The 20,172-nt window shown below is 42.5% G+C and overlaps 1 protein-coding gene across 2 annotated transcripts in view; it reads left to right on the forward strand.

The window, feature by feature from the left end:
- The first annotated feature begins 2,631 nt into the window (after positions 1–2,631).
- The window catches only part of TMEM266 (transmembrane protein 266), a 112,621-nt gene continuing 95,080 nt past the window's right edge, over positions 2,632–20,172 (forward strand). For both annotated transcript variants that reach the window (XM_066635958.1, XM_066635959.1), the window contains exons 1-2: positions 2,632–2,745; positions 5,176–5,282. The gene's annotated coding sequence lies outside the window, so the exon portion shown is untranslated. The remainder of the gene's footprint in view (positions 2,746–5,175; positions 5,283–20,172) is intronic.

Genomic DNA, 20,172 nt, shown 5'->3' on the forward strand with positions numbered 1-20,172 from the left:
GCCTTCCTCCAAGCAGAACGCTCAGAGGCCAAGGTTTCCCATCTGTTGAGGTCCAGTCCTAAGGCCTTTAGATGCCTCTTGCAGATATCCTTGTAGCGCAGCTGTGGTCTACCTGTAGGGTGCTTTCCCTGCACAAGTTCTCCATAGAGGTGATCCTTTGGGATCCAGCCATCGTCCATTCTCATGACATGACCAAGCCAACGCAGGTGTCTCTGTTTCAGCAGTGTATACACGCAGGGGATTCCAGCTCGTTCCAGGACTGTGTTGTTTGTCCTGCCTTTCCCAGTTTGAAGAGACACTTTGACAACAGACTGAGGCAAAGAAGGAATGCCCATAGCCAGGGAGATAGACCAGGGACAGACTACATCTGCTCCCAGTGTGGAAGGGATTGTCATTCCTGAATGGGCCTTTTAAGCCATACTAGATGCTGTTCCAGAACCACCATTCAGAGCGCGATACCGTAGTCTTTCGAGACTGAAGGTTGCCAACTAAGATCAATGACAACTGGTGACCTAACTGCTCCTCTTCAAGATCAGTACCATTCTAAATAGTTTAAAAATGTAACTTTTTATTATTTTTGAAAATGAATCTGAATGCTTATCAAGTCCCCACCACCCCTTTAAATTCTTCAACAGGTGTCAAACTTCAGTTAGTCATCTCCCTCTTCTTGTGGGACTGCCCTGTAGAAACAGGTATCCTTTCCTCCCATGGTGTAATCTTCCTCAAACATTGATAGGACAATCTGATGAATTAACATAATCTCTAATCTGTATCATCTAATCTTGCAGCTGCTCTCTCTCTATCTCTGAGTGGTTATATAATCTGCCTGGTGTGTATATGAACAAACAGGCAAAATTTTAACACAAAGAAAATATTATAGTCAAATTATTACATCCTTGGGGAAAACTTGCAGATGTCAAGGGCTCTATTGATGTATAATCACTGCTACTATCCAGGGTGACCAGATACAATGGAGGATACAGTGCCTAAACCTTTAACCATTGTATAGGAGAGGGAATTTTGGCAGGTGCAGCTTTTTAAACCCTAACATGCTGAGCTGCACCTACAAAAATTCCCTCTTCTATAAAGAGGTTATAGGCACTCTCTCCTCCATTTTATCTGGTCACCCTGCTACTGTCACATTAGTGATTAAATATGGAGTCACGCTTGCAAAGGTCTTTGTGTGGCCCCTTATTAGCCCTACACCCCACATTCCATTTTCAGGGTTGACTAAATAATATCACTTTTGTTATTATTCTTCATCTGAAACAAATCACCCTTATGCAACAATCCATGCCACAATTTTCCTGAGAGTAAGCCCCACTGAACACAATGAGACTTACTTCTGAGGAGATATGGATAGGATAGCGCTGTTATTTGCTCATTAGTTTTAAAACAACTAATTTTACAACTAAACAACTAAACTAAGCTCTGTGCACAGAGTGCATGGGTTGTGGGTGCTTGGGCACCTCACACGACGGCAGTGTTTTTCAGAGCAAATGGGTTGTGGGTGCTTGGGTACCTCACATGAGGACTATGCTTTTCAAAGGACTCCAGTGGGGAGGCATTGCCTCACTTGCCTCCCCACCCACCACATGTCCCTAGTGGTTACAACATGCATGTGCACTATATGTACAACATGTTTGTGTAGTAATAATAATAATAATAATAATAATAATAATAATAATAATAATAATAATAAATTTATTTTTATCCCGCCCTTCTCCCTAACGGGACCCAGGGCAGCTAACAACATATTAAAAAACAGATTTTTAAAAACATTAATACATAGCAGATAAAAACATTTAAAAACACTATACTATATGTGGTGTACTATATGTGGCCCCCCACACCTATTATGGAGACAGTTCTCAATACATAGTGACCCATAAGTAGGGCGACCAGCTACAATAGAGGACAGAGTGGCTCAACCTTTGGCCATTGTATAGAAGAGGGGATGTGGGCAGGTGCAGCTCAGCATGAAAGGGCTGAAAGAGCTGCACCAGGCCACATTCCCCCTTCCATACAGTGGCCAAAGGCTGAGCCACTCTGCCCCCTCAGTGTTTGGTCAACCTACCCAAAGGATTATGGGTAGAGTGCCAATTCTCTCCCCTCAGGACAAACCCCTCAGGAGTGCCTAAACCCCTCACAGCCTCAACCCCGCCCATCGAACCAAATCTGAGGAGGGGGGAGCTTCTCCTCAGGACAGCCCCTCCCACTTTTTTTCCCTCTCCCTCCATCCTCATCTGCCCTCAGCTTCCCCAACCGTAGTACTACGACGAGCCACCCTCCCCCCCGCTCCTCAATCCGTCGCCGCGATTGGTCCGCGATACCCCGACACGTGATCCTCGAGTGCTCGCGCTGAGCCTTCTCCCACCTCAGCCCCCCTCCCCAACGGCGGATTTGTTTCCAAGGCGACCTGAGAAGGAGGGAGGGGGGACCAGAAGAGAAAGAGAGTGCGGGCGGGAGTGCGCACGTTGGAGCCCGTGGGGGGGGGGAAGGAGAAGCCAGGGGGCGCGTGCACTCGACGAGCGGGGTATGTGTGAGGCGGAGGAAGGAGAGGAGAGAGCAGAGCAGCACGCGCCTGCCTGCCTGCCTGCCTGGGCGCGCGCGCGAGCTGGAACCCCGGACTTAGGAGGGGAGGGGCGCGCGCTAGCCTGATCCTTGTGAGCTGCAGCAGCTCCTGCTGCTGCTGTTTGCAGCAGAGTGGAGCGGCGTGCCTGTGTTAGGATCCTGGGCAAGCAGGTATGTGGCTCTCTCCTGCACTCACCTCTTCCTCCCTCTCCCTCTCTGACCCCTCCAGTTCTCCCTCCCCATGCATGGCCTCTGCAAGGCTCAAGTGCTCACCTGCAATGGGAGGCGCTGGGGTCCCCAATTCCTATTGCACTATAGAGTCCTGCAAAAAGGGGGGGGGGAGCAAGCAGAGCCTGGCCTCAGAGACAGCAGAGCATCCCTTCTGAGAGCCCCATCTTATGCATGCCTACTCAGAAGTAAGTCCCATGTTAGTCAATGGGGCTTACTCCCAGGAAAGAGTGGATAGGATTGCAGCCTCAGAGACCCATCCTATGCATGCCTACTCAGAAATAAGTCCCATTTTAGTAAGTGGGTCTTACTCCCAGGAAAGTGGGGCTAGGATTGCAACATCAGAGCCCAATCCTATGTATGCCTACTCAGAAGTAAGCCCCATTGACTAAAATTCCCCGTTCCTGGCTTACACCCTGGAAAATGTGGTTAGGATTGCAGCCTGAGAACCCAACCCTATGCTTGTCTACTGAGAAGTAAGTCCCATTATAGTCAATGGGACTTACTCCCAGGAAAGTATGGATAGGATTGTAGCTTCTGTGTGTGTATGTGGGGAGGGGGGTGTTGAGAAGTCTCTCTGGCTAGGACCTGGGCTTTCCTGTTCCAGTGCTGGGCAATGGGCATCTGGTGCCAATGAGCAGGGCATCCCCCACTGCAGAGGAGAGGAGTGGGGTATCTTCTGCTAAAGGAGCAGGGCATTCCTCCTGCAATAAAGGACTGAGTAAGAGCAGGACATCTCTCCCATATTGCTACCTCCAGGTGGGAAAGGGGGGCATGCTCTCTGTGGGCGGTCTCTGGGGCTCCCTCCTTGCCAAAAATACAGCAAAAAAATTCATAAAAATGGGGGCATTTCTCATAATAGAGATCTTCAAGGGACTTGAGGCAGGGGATTCCCTATTGTCTCTCCTACCCTGGTCAGAGATGGTATGGCTTTGTAGGAAGAGAAGCCAAGCATCCCTCTCCCTTCTTAAAGTCAGGCTGCAGAGGTAAAGATTAGGGCAGTGAATTTCCCTCTTGTCAGTTTCCACAGAAAGGTGCATTGTGAACAGAGGGCAGTTATTTCTTCATTCCCTCACCACCATGGTCCCAAAAATGAACTTCAGGGTTTTTCTGTAGGGTTACTTTGCTCACTGTCCAAAAAGAGCATTTGATAGTTTCCCCAAAGGATATTTCTTAATCTTTTTCATACTGGATTTCCAAATTCTGCCTCAGCAGGAAATAGGGAAGTGTGTGCTTATGGAGACCATTTTTGCCTTAAAGAACAGGTGATGAGTTACCCCACTGGTAAAGTGGACTAGGTAGGCATCCCTCCTTGCATGCTGAGATGTCTGTAAATTCTTTCTGCATTCCTTCCACTACCAAATCAGATGACTGGATTTGCTATTGAATTCCTGGAGTTGGTTGTATGGCAAGCCTTCCATTGCTTTGTCACTGTAAAAGCATATGCATGTTATCCTGGGTCTAGTGAGGAGTTAATCTATGTTAATCTTTCCAAACCTATGAGAAACATCCCAGTGATCCATATATGTTATGCTTGGTTTGCATTTCAGAGTGGTTTTCATTTGTGTGGTTTTCACTGGGTGCCTTTTATGAGTGGGATTATCTGAGGGGGACAACCCCTTAAGAAGATTTTAGTTTCTTGAAAGGTGGTCAGGTATCTGTAAACTGTTATCACCCCAGTCATTTTGTCTTATAATGTAGTAAAAAGGGGGATTAGTAGCAATATTCTACATGAGAGGAAGATGTGGATTGTTCACTCTTAGGCTTAACTCCCAATGGTGATGAGTGTACAGTATTTCCTGAAACTGTGCCATGTTGGCATCCATGAAACCAGAAAGAGGAGCTTTTGTTAATATCATGATTCTAAATTAATATATTTTAGATATTCATCATGAAACTAATTATTGTTTAGAAAGTACATGAGCAAAGACACTTCACAACCAGTTTTGTATAATGAATGTGCACTGCTATGCATTTGTTGGAGCACTATTTTTGGGTTGCCCCCAGATTCATCAAAGTGAGTGATAGCTCTCCTCTTCTTTATTTTCATTTCCATCTTTTTGACATTTCCTAGGTGGCTTTTAAATCATGCCTTTGTTTCTCAGGCTGTTAGTATCTAAAATGATGATGCACATTGTGGCAGCAATGTTTTGGCCCTCTGAGAATGACAGTCCACTGGTTCTCATAGGCCAAATTCATAAGGACATTTTTTTTAAGATTATCTGATTCCTTGCCTAATTTCTCTGACTTTATCTTGAATAAAGTTGTTGGAGATCCATCAGAAGATAAGCTTTGTGAAACTCCTGTGACTAAAGAGGATTTCCCCTGTTGTCATGCTTTCATTTATGCATATGCTATTGCTTTGATCCGCAGGTCTGTCTTGGGAGCTGTCATTTCCCAAATTATTTCCCCATGAATAAGTGCAAAAAATGCACCTGTCAACCTGCATGTGTCAGAGGGTCTCTTGAGCAGTGGGTCTGGTAAGTTTTGTCTGTGGTGACTACTGCCAGACTACGCGTACTTTAGGTCCATGATTTTGTTAACAGAGCTGTTTCAGTGATTTCATTATGCTGTAACTGTTTTTAAATTTGTGTTCACCGACCTTAAGCAATATGAGTGAACTATTCCACTCAAGGAATAATTCCAGAGTAACTAATAAATATCATCTTGATTGTGAAGTAATGTTTCCATCTCAATTAACAAATATATTTGCAACCTCCCAATGAGCAAACCACTTTGCATGAGAAATGCAAACTTATTCCAAGGAGATGCTCACTTTTTACCATGTTACATGTGTTACCATTCTCCCTTTCTGTCTCTGCTTCTGTGAATTATAGCAAATGGCAAAAGTAACACAGACCTCTCAACCAGAGTTTTGTGTGAAAGGCTTCTACAAATTCTGATATTATATATACATACTTGGCAGGCCCGATTTTACCAGAATTTATTTCAAAGTACTGTAATTCTTAGAAATAAATAGTCCTTATTTCAGTTTGCTTCCAAGTATCTGAAAGTATTTAGGCTTGCAACAAAATTCTTACAATTGGGTTCTTTCTTATTCTATACTATATGTTCCTTCCCTCCTATTTTATAAAATTTTGCCTGTCACTGTTATGAATGACTTGCTCCTTTAATGTTCATGTATTTCAAGTCAATTAGAGGAGGGGTGGAGACATTCTGAGTCAATACCTATGCAGATAATTAATTACAGAAACTGTGTAGTGTGTAAATTTTCTGTTGAACTGTAGGGTTGAAAAAAAGCATCTGGACATCCTCTTGAGTTGTGGTAAAAGCATGTCTAATGAAGCATTCCTATTAACCACCATAGGGCTTGCTAAAATGATTCCAAATACAAAAGTCGTTCCAGAATTTATTAATTCAGGGTGATTATCCTAAATTAACAACCTCATGTTGGGTTCATTTTCACAAGTTTTTCAGGATGGCTTCTTCAGTTAGGAAAGTTATCTATTTAATGTAGTTATATCCTGCTTTTAAATATGAATTCATAAAGCAGCTTACGAAACTGCCTTGTTTTGTCCAAAAACCGGAAGTGGGTTTCACATTTTTGAGCTGTTTGGCACCTCAGGGTTGCTAGCAGAGGTGGCTGTGAGCTCCTTGCAAGATCAGGAGGGCCATAGCAACTCCTGGTAAATTTTAAGAAAGCTGTTTTGTTCCTGGTGGTGGTGGAAGTGCTGTTACCACCCCACCCCCCCAACAAGCATTTACAGTGACCCAACTCTCCCAGCAAGTTTGGGAATCACTGCTGGCTGTTTTTAACACCTGTATAAAAACACTGAGTAAACTCATCCTAGAATCTGGGCTGTAGAGTCACCAATATGCAGACGATACCCAGTCTCTCTCACTTTTTCATCTGATCCTGAGGAGGCAGTTGACACAGTGGACACCCTGACAGATGTGTGGGACTAGATAGGGTAGAACAAACTGGAACTTAATCCAGTCATAAGAACAACCCCACTGGATCAGGCCATAGGCCCATCTAGTCCAGCTTCCTGTATATCACAGTGGCCCACCAAATGCCCCAGGGAGCACACCTGATAACAAGAGACCTGCATCCTGGTGCCTTCCCTTGCATCTGGCTTTCTGACTTAGCCCATTTCTAAAATCAGGAGGTTGCACATATGCATCATGACTTGTAACCCATACTGGATTCAGTCAAGATGAAGGTGCTGTTGGCTGTTCTACCAGTCTGGGAGGGGGTGTGCAACCTGTCTTTGATGAAGATGCACTTTCCCATAAAGATCAAATTTGCAGTGTAGGGTGGTTGATTGGGGGCTTCTCTTAGAAATGCAGATGACCTCAGTGGTGGCAAGCATCTTTTTTCTGATTTGCCAACCAGTGGCCCTTTCATGGAGAGGTCTGATCTTGCTACTGTTATCCATGCTCTTGTCACCTGGTTGGACTACAGTCATGGTCTCTCTGTGGGGCTGCCCATGTTTGAGAACTTCGGTTGGTACAAAATGTGACAGCCAGTTTCCTGCTTAGTGAGATTACATCACCTCACTTCTCTGTGATTTGAATTAAATCCCCAACTAATGCATGTCTACTCGGAAGCAAGTCCTGTTATAGTCAATGGAGCTTACTCCCAGATAAGTGTGGATAGGATTGCAGCCTTACAACCCAATCTTATGCATGTCTACTCAGATGCAAGTCTCATTAGAATCAATGGGCCTTACTCCCAGGAAAGTGTGGATAGGATTGGGCTGTTAGTTGCCAGTTTGTTTCTGGGCATATTTCAGGATGCTGTTTATGTCTTTGAAAGCCCTAAATGGTTGAGGATCTGAGTTTTGTAAGAGTGTTTTCTCTCATGCCATCCTGTATGCTCTGCTTATCAATTCAGGCTTTGCTCTGGATGACCGTGTGAGGAGGAACTTTTCTGTAGTGTCAGCAGACCCTGAGGTTTGGTTGGATTCTATCCTGTACTCTTTCAGGAGATTGTTTGAAACCTGGCTATTTTGTTCAACTTTTGACAAGGGTGCAGGGATAGCCTTTAGTTTAGATTTTTTTTTGTTGTGAACAGCCTTCATACTGTTTTCCTTCACTTAATTGTGTGTTAGACTGTATTTTGTAACTCACCTTGGCTTGCTCTGTGGCAAATGAGAGGGAATAAAAATGTTTTAAATAGGTAGTAAAAATGACAAAACAGAATTAAATAAGTTAAACAGAAGCAATGTAAAAGCATTTGAAAAGCTTTCCGATCTTTCTTTAACATTCTTTCTGAAAAGAAAGAGGAGGCCAGTCTGATCTTTCTGGGGTTAACAAATCCTGGTGCCACCACCATAAAAGCACTGTCTGTGGTGTCCTACAATCAAACAACTGCTACAGCTGAGCCAGGGCGAAGGGCCTCTTCAACCGATCTCAAAACCTGGACAGATACGTATGGGTAAAAGCCGTTTTTCAGGTAATTTGGTTCCCAAAGGTTAAGAAATTTTAAAGTTATTATGAACACTTTAAACCGAACCGAGAAACAAAGTGTCAGCCATAACAACTGAAATGTAACCAGAAGAATGTAGACAACTGGGTTCCTGTTATCATTGTGGTACAGTACAGTGCATTTTGCACTGACTGAAACCTCCATAGTGTCTTTAAAGGCAGCCCCAGGTCAAGAGTATTGTAGTAATCCAACCTGCAGGCAATCAGTGTGTGCGTAACTAAGGCTGGATCTGTGTTACCAGATAAGATTGTAATTGGTGCACATGTTGAATTTGGAAAAGGCGCTCCTGGCCACAGCAATTACCTGGGCATCCAAGGACAATGCCAGGTCCAGAAGCACCCCAAAACTGTGTCCTTGCTCTTTCAGTGACAGTTCAACCTTGTCTAAAATGTACTGCATTCCTCCATTCAGCACAGTGGACCCTCTGATCAACAGCACCTCCATCTTATCTGAATGACATTTCAGCTTGTTTCCTTTCATCTAAGCAAGAACCCTTCACCTTCAGAAAGTGGGCAGGACCATATCTGCAGTCATAGCCCCACTGACCTTCAGAGCTTCTATCCTACTGACACCAAATAAATGTTCAGTAGTGGTAAAGTTGAAGCAAATTTGAACTGGTGGCTGAGTGATTTTGTGACAAGTCTAGAGTTCTATCCTATATCATCCTGCAATGTTTTATTTATTCACTACATTTATATGCTATGTTTCTGTCAGTGCTCTCAAGTTGGTTCATAGTTCAAAATATAATGGTTTGCTGTCTAAGGATGAGGCAAAAGAGTTGAGGAAGGAAGGGGGTAAATAAGCTAAATTCAGATATGAAAGCCATTGCACAAGAGAGTTCTGGAAAGGATGGAATCAACTAACAGTATGTCCCTGCCAGTCTGATAGAGGGGACCTTCCTCAAGTTTGAGCCAAGAATTCCTAGCACCTGAGGTGTATTCTGCCCTTCTTTATGTTCTGGTGCGCCAGTTACTGCCTCTGCTGTTCTTCCTCCAGTGCTCAAAGTGGTGGGTCGCAACCCACCATAGGAAAAAAAACAGGTCATTCCCCCTTAAGAGGAATAACCCAGGAATGGGTGCCCTGGCAGTGCCACAGATGCTGGTCTCACTACCTGGGGCGGCGGCGGCGGCGGCGGCGGGGGGGGGGAGAGAATCAGCAAGCCTTGGAGAGGGTCCAGGAGACCTGCATCCCCCTCTTCGGTCTCCCCCAAGCAATTTATTGCTCTGATCTTTAGGTTGGAGCAACTTCCAGTTTACTGGGAGACGTTTAGGATAAACAAGAAGTTGCTCTGACCTGCAGATCGGAGGGATAAATAGCTTGGGAGATACCTGCAGGGGAGGTCGTGAACATCCCATACCCTCTCTGAGGCTTTCTGACACTCCCTGGTAGGGAAACAATCTTCTGGATGCTGATGGCACTGCATTCGCATCCCCCCAGTCTCTGCCTCTGCAAGCACTTACAAGTGGTTCGAGAACTCCCAGTGAGTTTGAGAACTGCTGCTCTAGTCCACCTCTCCCTGCTTCCTCTTTTTGAATCTAGGTGAGTAGAAGGATGAGCAGTGAGTGTGGGCAGGTAGAAATTGCAACCCCATGCATGTTTGCAGTCAGAGGCAACCATCAATTAAAAAGGCGCCTCCAACTAATCAATCAGCTGCATAATGAAAAGGGGGGGAGTTACACAGTATATAAAAGTACAGTAAAAGCTGTGTTATCCAACACTCGCAGGGAATGGGGATTACTGGTTAATCAAATGTGGTGGTTACTTGAGCAAATGTCTTTAAAAATAACTAAGTGCAACAGAAACAGACTACTTCTGCATGTTCTGGAATGTGATGCCAGGTGGCTATCAAGCTTTCCACTTAGATGAAGGAGAAATTGTATTGCTCTCTATGGCATCTGCCAGTTACCCAGTTTTTAAATGCTCCAGATAACTTGTCTTTTACTGTTTACTGTTTATTGAATCCTCAGTTTAATAGACTGATAGGGCAAAGGGGTGTCCATTAATGCCAAAAATCTGTTAAAACTGAATGCATTTATGACACTTATTTGCATTTATTTATTTTAAAAAACCCCTCATATATGCAAATCATATATGTGATTTGAAAAATCAGTTATTTCCAAAGTCTGTTAAATTGAGGTCCATTAAATTTGAAGTTTACTGTACTTGTAAAAATTGAGGCATTCTCTCCTATGCAGGAGGGTAGTAGGAATGCCTCTTTAAGACATTGCCTGCAGTGGCACACATGTGTATCATTTAAAAATAAAGGTGGTCTTTTTTTTTTTTGTTCTATTGATTTTTCTTGAGGCAAGAATTGATCTTATTAGTCGCCTTCAGCTCTTATAACTAGGGAAGGCATATACTAGGACTGTAATCCTTATATTGATGATAGTCCTGTCTGATATTCTATCCCAAAATGTTATTATTTCTGCCAATTTTTGTGGCAGGGAAAATTCCTTGAGTCAAATGAATTCCTCCTTTCCTGTAATTGTTGTTAGAACATGGCCCCACTCCCCCATTTAATGCCCGCATACATGAATCTAGTGAAGCTAATGAGGTTCTTTGCTCTCTCTCTGCTGCTCTGATAGTCTGATCATTTTCACTTGCCCTTTTTACTGCATTTTCATTTTAACTTTAATAACTCTGTTGCATTAGCCTATCAATTGCTTTGGAGAGTTAATTTCTGTCCCTTTGTGTATCTGTTATGCCCATGGTGGCTAAGAAATGTTCCCTAAAGTGCTCTTGTGCAGCCTTTTGGGCTTTTCTGGGAATTCTTGGGATCCCAGTTTTTAATTAAAACAATATCTAGTGTTTGTGACTCCAGTGCATAAGATTCTTGCAGTGGCATGTTCAGACTTAAAGGCTCAGAAATAATGAGCTATGTAAAATGTTGAGATTTGGTTTTTCAATCCTTCTGTTCATATGGGTAGACGTATCTACTGAAGAATATTTGTCGGAAAGCAAGAGACTGGCTGTGTTTTGGTGTTTATCATAGTCTTGTGAATGTGATTGTTTGCATCCTTACTAAAGATGTGTATTCGTAGACTACCAGCTCAGCAGATACTCAGCACAAAAATCACATCATAAGTATGTTCCCTGCCCTAGTTTATACAGTGGCAAAATCAGTGCCTACCTAGGCTGTTGTGTCAATTGTCAGAGCTCTTTGCCATGGGCTATCTGTCAAATCTGAAAAGGACTTCTGTTACAGGACTGTGCAAAAAGTTCTGTGGTGGCATTTGTTTGGGAGTTCTCTTGCTTGTACTGTATTTTCATTCTGGAACTCAGGATTAAAGCATTGCCGAGGAACTGGGGCCAGAATTTCTGAAAGCATCCTGATCCCAGTGACACCTGCTTGACAGTGAATCTCATTTATTTCAATGGAACTTACTTCCAAATAAGTGTGAACAGAGGTCAACAAATGCTGGCTTGGATTACTAGTTAGTCATTTTTTGTAGTGATCACTGTCCTCCTTTTTTCCTCCTGCATGCACAGTTTGCTCTCAAGGAGTATGGAGAAGATAAACCAAAGGAAAGAAGGGGTCTATCACACTATTTGAAAGAGCCTCTTGAAATGTCTTGCCTTCCTCAAAGGAGAACTCTGAGGAGGGGCTCTTTGTGTTGCATTGTGTCCTGCTCTTTGGAAGTCCTGGGGAACCCGCCCCAGGGAAGTTGGTGAATAGATTTGTGGAAGCATGGGTTTAGGATTGTGGGTGATCAAGAGCTTTGGTATGGTTAACTTCTAATGCTGAAAATCTCATGCCTAGTTAAGAGGAAGCCTTGGCTAACATCAGTGCAAAGATAATGTTTAAAGTTTTGTTTTCCAGTTTGGAGGAGCAAATTAAGAGAGTGTTCTTCTGCAGTCTGGTCCTGACTGCCTGAGGCAATAATTCTTTCCCTACTTACCTGGGAGTAAGCTCCATTGACAGTAATGGGACTTACTTCTGAGTAGACATGCATAGGCTTATGCTCTCAATGTGATTAAGTAAAGGGGTTATGTTATGTGTGATTTTGGGCTTATAGTCAAACCGCACATTCAGACTTTGGTGTGGTAGCCATTTGCAAAACTCAGCCATGGGAGGGTTCAAATGGTAATCTTTGAGAAGTTGTTTTGACTTGTTTTTTTCTTCACCACACCAGTATAAAACAGGAAAAGTGTTTCATTAACATGGTGACTAGTGCCAATATTCCTGTTTTAAGGCAAAGCAAAGATGTTGAATCATTCTGTACTTCTTTGTACTATTTGTAAAAATATGTTCTGATCTGCTCTTCTGATTTGAAAACATTTAAGTTGTCCCTTAAAGGTCAGCTTTGGATGGCAGTGACCAAAGGCTACTGTTTGTACCATCTATCTTTTGTGTCTGACAAACAGGTCTTCACTGACACCCCAGTATAGATATGTACAGAGCACTATACTATTACATTGTCTTGCTTTCAGGGTGGTGGTGAGTATGAATGAAGTATGGCCACTTGTTCTGAACTTTTGTGGTACAGAAGGTTGTACTAATGTGCGTCTAAGGGTATGTCTTTTTTGTGAACATGATCATCACATACAAGTATATCTAGCACTGACTTAATACCATATACTTATCTAGGATGCCCCACCTTTCTTCAAAGGCTGGTATGGATCCAGCACAGGATTTGGTATTCCCTGAATCATACACCTTAATTTTCTAGCTCCAGACAGTGGTACATAAATATTCTTAATAATACTGTGTATCAGTTGGTTGCCTGGAAAGCTGTAATGAATGTTGAAAGCAGAATGTACTGTGCAAAGTAAATCTTTGATAATTTATTACATTTGCATGATTTGTAGGAAAAAGTGAGCTTTTCTTGGCATAGAAATTTACTGGTGTGTGTGTGTGTGTGTGTGTGTGTGTGTGTGTGTGTGTACAATTTGCAAGTGCTTTTTAGGCAGTGGTATTCTGCAGAAATTGATCTCTAAGGCAGTAGTCACTCTATACATTCAAAATCTGCAACTGTTTAACTTTGTACAGTGCAAACGGCTGTGCCAGAGAAGGACTTTTTCCTCTCTGCCTGTACTCACCTGGTTGCAGGATTGCAAACAATGGCTCTCTGGGTGACAGTACAAGCATGTGCCCCTTAATGACCTTCTGGCCAGCGACGGGTCGCATATGCAACAGCCGCTTCTGGTCACACCTGGTCAAACCCCCGAAGCCTCCAAAGGCGAGGGGAGCTCTGTTTCCCTTGCTTCCAGAGGCTTTTCTGAACCTCCCAGACACAGCGTGCACCTGTGCGCTGCCCCTGCAAGACTCAGAGTGTCTCAATCGCACAAGAGATGCAATTTCTGGTTTCCTCCAGTAAACTGGAAGTCGTGTCTCTTACACGATTCTGGCATTTGGATGTGTGCTGCCTCTGGGAGGCTCAGAAAAGCCTCTGGAGGGAAGCAGAGTTTTCCCTCACCTTTCGGAGGCTTTGCATTAGGTCAAACCCTGCTTGAGAACAGGGATGCTGGTCCACATCTCTGTCATCAAGCGGCGTACAACAGTATAGCTGTTGAAAAAGCTATGACATTGACAACAATGACATTGTTGTTCAAAGTGACATGTTAATACAGGTTGAGTCATTTTGTTCCTGAGGGTTCCATTCCCAGAACTCCTATGGATGGCTAAAATTGCATTAAAGCAAATCCTTTTAAAAAACAATGTCCCTTTGCTGGACGATTTTAAAAACAGCCTTGCTGACCTTTGTGAGGTAACACAGTCATTAGGCAGACAATCCATCAATCAGTCTCTCTCCAGGAGCTTAAAAAGTCTTCACTCCAAGCCAGTAACTCCTCCCTTCACCCAGAGCTCTGCACTGGGAAAGAATGCAAAGTGATTGTCTTTCTTTCAGGGGGAAGGGAGTGGTTGCTTGCCTTGGAATGAAGCTGTTCTAAGTGCCTGGAGAGAGAATGATTGATGGATTATCAGTGGGCCCTCTCTCGCGTTAATGAGGCTATTGTTAAATAACTTTTTCCTTTAATTGAAAGGGCCCTTCTCATTGTGTTGAGATAAAACCAAAAGTGAAAAATCTGTAGGTTATTAGGTTATGCCTGTACAGTCGCATGAATGTATTTTAAGCCTCCTTTTCCTCCCATATGCATTATCAGAAATGTCATACAATTTCAATTTCCAGAAAATAGTATTATTGATGGTGATGGATCACAATCAGAACCATCAGTAGCTCCAAAGTGATGTTCTGCGTGCCCTGTGATGGAAAGGAAATTATATTTTTTCTCTTTTTCCTGCATGTTCTTTTAAATTCTGTGCGCTGCTTTTTCCCTCTATGTTCTTTTAAATTCTGTGGCAAAAAATGTCTTTCACCACAAAGTCCATGAATATGGTCTTCATAAATGTTATTCTTCTGACTAGGAGGTAAAGTCTCTGGTATATCTCATTGTAGGAGTAATACGCTTTCATAAAATCATCAAAAGCACAAGTATGCTGAGTGCTGCTTTCAGAATGGCACCAAGCTCTGTTTTGTGCCAGGCTGTGGTCAATGCTGTTGACTGGATTGCTGAAATATGTGCGCTGCCTCCCATTCCTGTAAAATTCCCTTTCCGGGTAGCACGTACAAATGGGGCACCCTGAGCTGAGAGCTTCTCTGTGGAGCAGGAATTGAGAGAACCAAGCCTTAATGGCTACTAGAAAAAAATTATTGGCTTCTTGGCTCAGCCAACATTTGTGGAACCTTGCAGATGGTGCATTTTCTTGGGGCCAATTTCAGCCATAATTATTGGTGTTGGAGGGGTGTTGCGTGAGGCTGGATTGTGAATAGGGAAACAATTCAGTTGTTCAGATTTGATTAGCATTTAATTAGAAGATGTAATATCTGCTTATTGCTTGGCTGGTCAAAAGCATCAGCTTGTCAAAGTAAGAATCTGCCCCTCCTTTCCATCCTGTGCTGACGCTTTGCTAGTGTGATCAGATTAAACTGTAATCTGTAATCTTGCAGGGCAGGGCCTCTCTCTTTTGCTGTGTAGCTATATATAAGTATGTAAAGCCACAGTTCCCAAAGACTTTATTGGTTCAGGACTGATGCATCATTTCTGGTGGGGAAGGATAGCCAGAGGAACTAACATCCTATAGAATAGCATTTTTAAACCTTTTTCATATGACACTGACAAGTGTTAAAATGATCAAGGCACACCATCAGTTTTTTTTTACAATTGGCAAGACACACTGCACTGCCGGTAGGGTGCTCACATCCCCCAATGGGCCTACTAATAAATGACCCTCCCACAAACTCCTGTGGCATCTCCCGGGTAGGGAACAAATTGGTTTCCGCCTGGGAGCCTCCACTATAGATCATATATTTACTCTTTTTTAGCTAGCAAGTATTCTGTGCATTATGGCACCAAATTATATTCTACTTTTATTGATCTTAAAGGTGCCTTTGATTCCATTAATAGAAATATTCTGTGGAGGAAACTGACTAAATGGGGGATTGACCCCCGCCTCCTCTTCCTGATCCAACGATTGAATTCCTTTAACACCTGCTGTATCCGTTTGGATCGTTCAGGTGTCATGTCTGACAGTATCCCGGTGAACAAGGGTGTCCGGCAAGGATGTATTCTGGCTCCCTTTTTGTTCAATCTTTATCTTGCTGATCTCCCCTCTTTTCTTCCTACCTTAGGAATTTCTGCCCCCTCCCTAAATTGTTCCTCTATCCCAATCCTCCTGTACGCAGATGATGCTGTATTACTATCTGTCACCAAATTGGGTCTTCGTAGATTGCTGAGCTCCTTCCAAGAATACTGTCTTTCTAATCTTCTGTCAATTAATTCCGAAAAAAACAAAGATTTTAGTTTTTTCTAAATCTTGGACGTTGTCCTCCTGGAGGATTGACAGTTTAACATTTCAGCAAGTTAAATCCTTCAGGTATTTAGGAATTATCTTTCATTATAGACATTCTTGGTTGTTCCACCGTAGATCTGCCATCTCCTCAGCCCTGTTATCTCAGAATGCGATTGCTCCGTTCCACTTCTATAAAGGTAACCAATATATCCCTGCTGCCATTCATGTTCTCCAAATACAAGTTTATCCTCTTGTATTATATGGAGTAGCTGTTTGGATTGAAGCAGCTAATCAGGAGACAGATAAGGCAGCTGCTAAATTTTTGAGAAGAATTCTTGGAGTCCCAAACTTAATTAGGTTGTCCACTATGATTTTGGAATTGGATATTCATCTTCCCACCACTGTAGCTTGGACTTCCACTTTTAAGTTTTGGCTCAGACTCCATCTTAATATTCATCCGAATTCTGTTATCTTAGATTTATTAAAAGACCCTTTTTTATCTAATTGGTCTAAACTTATTCATGCCAAATTATCTTCCTTGGATCTTTCTCCTGAACTTTTAGCAGATATGGACCTTCAAAAAGCGCATCATCTCATCAAACTCAAATTCTGGGAGCAAGAATACGTAACACTACTGTCAAATTTAAATCCGACCTTTTCACCCCTTTTCTTTGGATTGTCCGCCTCCCTTGGCCGCCCTGAGAATTATTTTGTCCAATTCACTAATCCGAGCAAAAGAAGGGCTTTCATGTTGGTGAGACTGAACATATTTCCATCGGCAATACACCAAGGGAGATTTTCTAAAAAAACCCGTTCAAATAGATTGTTTGTTTTGTTCTGCTGAACCAGATACCCTGGACCACATCCTTCTTCGGTGCTCCACCCATCATAATCTCAGGTCCCAACTACTTGGCCCTTTTCTTTCTTCTCCTCCTGTTTCCCTTGTTGATCCTTTCCCAATTCTTCTTAGCGATTATTCCCCCCCATCACCAACTTGGTGGCGGAATTTTTAGTGGTAGTCTCTATGGCAAAGGCCAGAAGCTAATACCTGGTAAAGTGTATCTATTTGCTATGTTTATTATTGTCTGTGGTCTTCCAATATGCCAATAAAGGTTTACCTAAGTAAGTAAGTAACTCCTGTGGCACACTTGTGAACCATTTGTGGCACACTGGTTGAAAATCGCCGCTATAGAAGTTATTAGGTAAAGATATGCTTACAGACCTTTCCATCTTCTAAATTAAAAATTGTGTTGCCCCTGCAAAATACATGTCTTAAAACTTTTTTTTTTGCAATACTTTATTTATTTATTACAGATACAGGTAAGGAACATTGGATAGACTTAGGTGTGGGACTGCATAGGTTACACATGAGGGTATTGGCCATTGATTACAACATAGATTGGTCCAAACAAAATTATTCACCAATACAAAAATTATCATATTTATAAATCTACTGATTAATAGTTTAACTAAACAATCAATATTTTTTCTCTAAACTTATCTATCCACTCATTAAAAGGCTTCAAATTTTTACTTATACACTCTTCTTACCACTAAACTAATATTTAAAATAAAAATTTTCTTGTCTGATTCTTAGTTTCTAATATCGCATTTAAGAGGAATGTCTCCAGTTGCAATGGTAATATAGACTTCAATAGCTCTTATAACATGTTATGTATCATTTTCCAAAATTTCTTTTTTTTTGCCTATCCACCACATATAATAAAAAATTCCCTCAATTCTTTATTCATCCAACACTTGTTTGATGACCCAGGATAAGCTTTTTCTCTGGGTTATTTTCTCTGGAATAAAATACTATCTATAAATTATTTTATATGACTTCTCTTTTAAAAAAATAACCCTTTTATTTATCTTAATACCAATTTAATTTTCGCAATACTTGTGTTCCAAGTTTCCATTTACATCTACTTTGATTTAATATGATTAATAGAATACTCATCATTTCTAAAAAAATTTAAACCATTAATATCTACAAAAAGAAAAAAAAAGTTCTACTTGCTGTTCAGCCATTTTAACTATCTGTCTTAGTGCTTGCTTTGTTCTGTCTTATTGGTGTTTTTCTTCTTGCTCCTTCCACTGCTCCTTCCATTTCTTCTTTTTCTTCTTAAATCTCTTAAATTTCTTGGCCCCTCTCTTTTTTTTCTTTCTTTTTCTTCATTCTGTTTTTGGATTTAATCCAACAATTCTTCCTCTTGTTGAGACAGCATGCTCTCTGGACGTTCCCTCTATTTTCTTCCTTAAAATTCTTAATTCATATAGTGACGGTTGTTTTTTCCATCTCCTGTCTCATTTCTAAATACTCCACTTGTTTAATTTCATCTGGCATTTGATCCATTCTTTTTTCTTGTCTGTTATTTGTAATTTGTTCCTGCATGCTTAACAGGGAGGAGTTTGTTTGCTTCATTTGTTCAGATAATTTTCTGACCTGTTGCTCCATTTCACTTCTAAAATCCATCAAGAAATCCATTAATAAGGACTGGCTTTTACTAACATCCTTTAAATTTTTAAATGCCATTCTTGTCAATATCAAATCCAGCCACTTCTTGTAGGGCTAATTTCCAATTTTTGTATCCAAAAAGTATAAATCAATATTCCATGTCCAGTCCATAACCGTGTCAACTCAGTCAACAATTAGAGAGTCATCCAAATCTTTATCTTGCATCCCTTCTTCCAAAAAGGGTGGATCAGTAATCCAGGTCAATAACACTGTCAAAAAGTTATTTCAGCCGTTGAAGATTCCTTATTTATTTATTTTCCATGCATACCATTAAGCAAAGTAATCTTATGTTTACTCCAGCAGGGGTTTCTTTAGATCCAGATTCGCTCATTTCCCCTCTGGGTGGCTACCAGCCAATGTAAATAATCTTAAAATGATCTTTTCCTCCTTCCAGCCTCTTGATTGCAGTTCTTGTTATAGCCTTTTAACGAGCCAAGGTTACTCACATTTTAAAGCTTTTTTCGCTGTCATGTTATATCTAGGCTGTGGGAGGTGGAGTTCCCAGCTTTCTGAATCGTATCCAAGATGGCGACCGGGATACGATGTGATTCAGCACAGAGCAAACGGGGAGAAATCTTAGAAATTGTCTGTTTCAAAAGACTCCCCCGTTCAAGCTCTTCAGCTCTTTGTACCATCTTCTTGGCAATGAAGCGTGCCTCAGTTGTTAAGGCACATGAAAAACACATCTATTTAGCAGTCCCCCTGGGAGCCCTCCGAGATTCACTGCTACTTCGCTGAGTGTTGGCTCCGCCCCCCCTTAAAATTTTTTAGGTAACGGGCAGTCCAGTCCTGAGCTGCCTGATGCCCAGGGCTGCAGTGATGCCGAAAATGGCCCCCGCTGCATCCTGCACACTCCGTGGGCAGCGCCGGTGACTCCTTGGGAGAAGGGGACTTTCATGCCCTTTCCCTGGATAAGGCGAGTAGCCCCGCAATGGGGCTACTCAATTCTATGATGACCCAAGAGTTGGCGTAAAATTTAAAACCTCTGTGTCAGGCCAGTGGCTTGAAACAGAGGCTCAGGATCCCGCTTCCCTCCTGCTCCACTTCTCCTCCGGCATGTCTCCTCCCTGCCCTCCCTCTGCCTTCCCCCACCCTGGAATGCTACGTCTTCCCACGCCCCCATCTACCTCTCCACTGCTGAGCAGTCTGCACGAGCAGCAACACCGATGCTCCACCGGTGCTAGCTCAGCACTGGCTGGCATTGAGAGCTGCAGAGGGCGCTGAGGACTGTCTTTTGGCACGTTTGCGACAGTGCGTGCAGGCAGTGAGCCAGTGCACACTGGATAGGTTTGGGCCCTCAGGCCCCTGTGTTCTATAAACCAGTGTACTGTTGCTGAAAGTTTGATGCTAGCACTTAAAATCTGAAAAAACTTTTCAAGATCCAGTTTAGGGTTCTGACCATGGCTACAAGCACACAGGCCTATTTCAAATTCCCATTGAATTTCTAGGCATCATGTCTGCGCAGAGCTGAAGCCTAATAGGCAACACCAAGATTTCAGACAGTAAGGCACCTGGGCTTTCTCCAGCTCTGACCTCCAGACGTTTCAGATTTAGTGGTTCCACTGTCTTTCGTAGATCTTTCAGTACCAATAGACTTGTTTCTGAATC

The sequence above is a fragment of the Tiliqua scincoides genome, chromosome 8 (genome assembly GCF_035046505.1).
Source record: "Tiliqua scincoides isolate rTilSci1 chromosome 8, rTilSci1.hap2, whole genome shotgun sequence".
NCBI lineage: Eukaryota > Metazoa > Chordata > Lepidosauria > Squamata > Scincidae > Tiliqua > Tiliqua scincoides.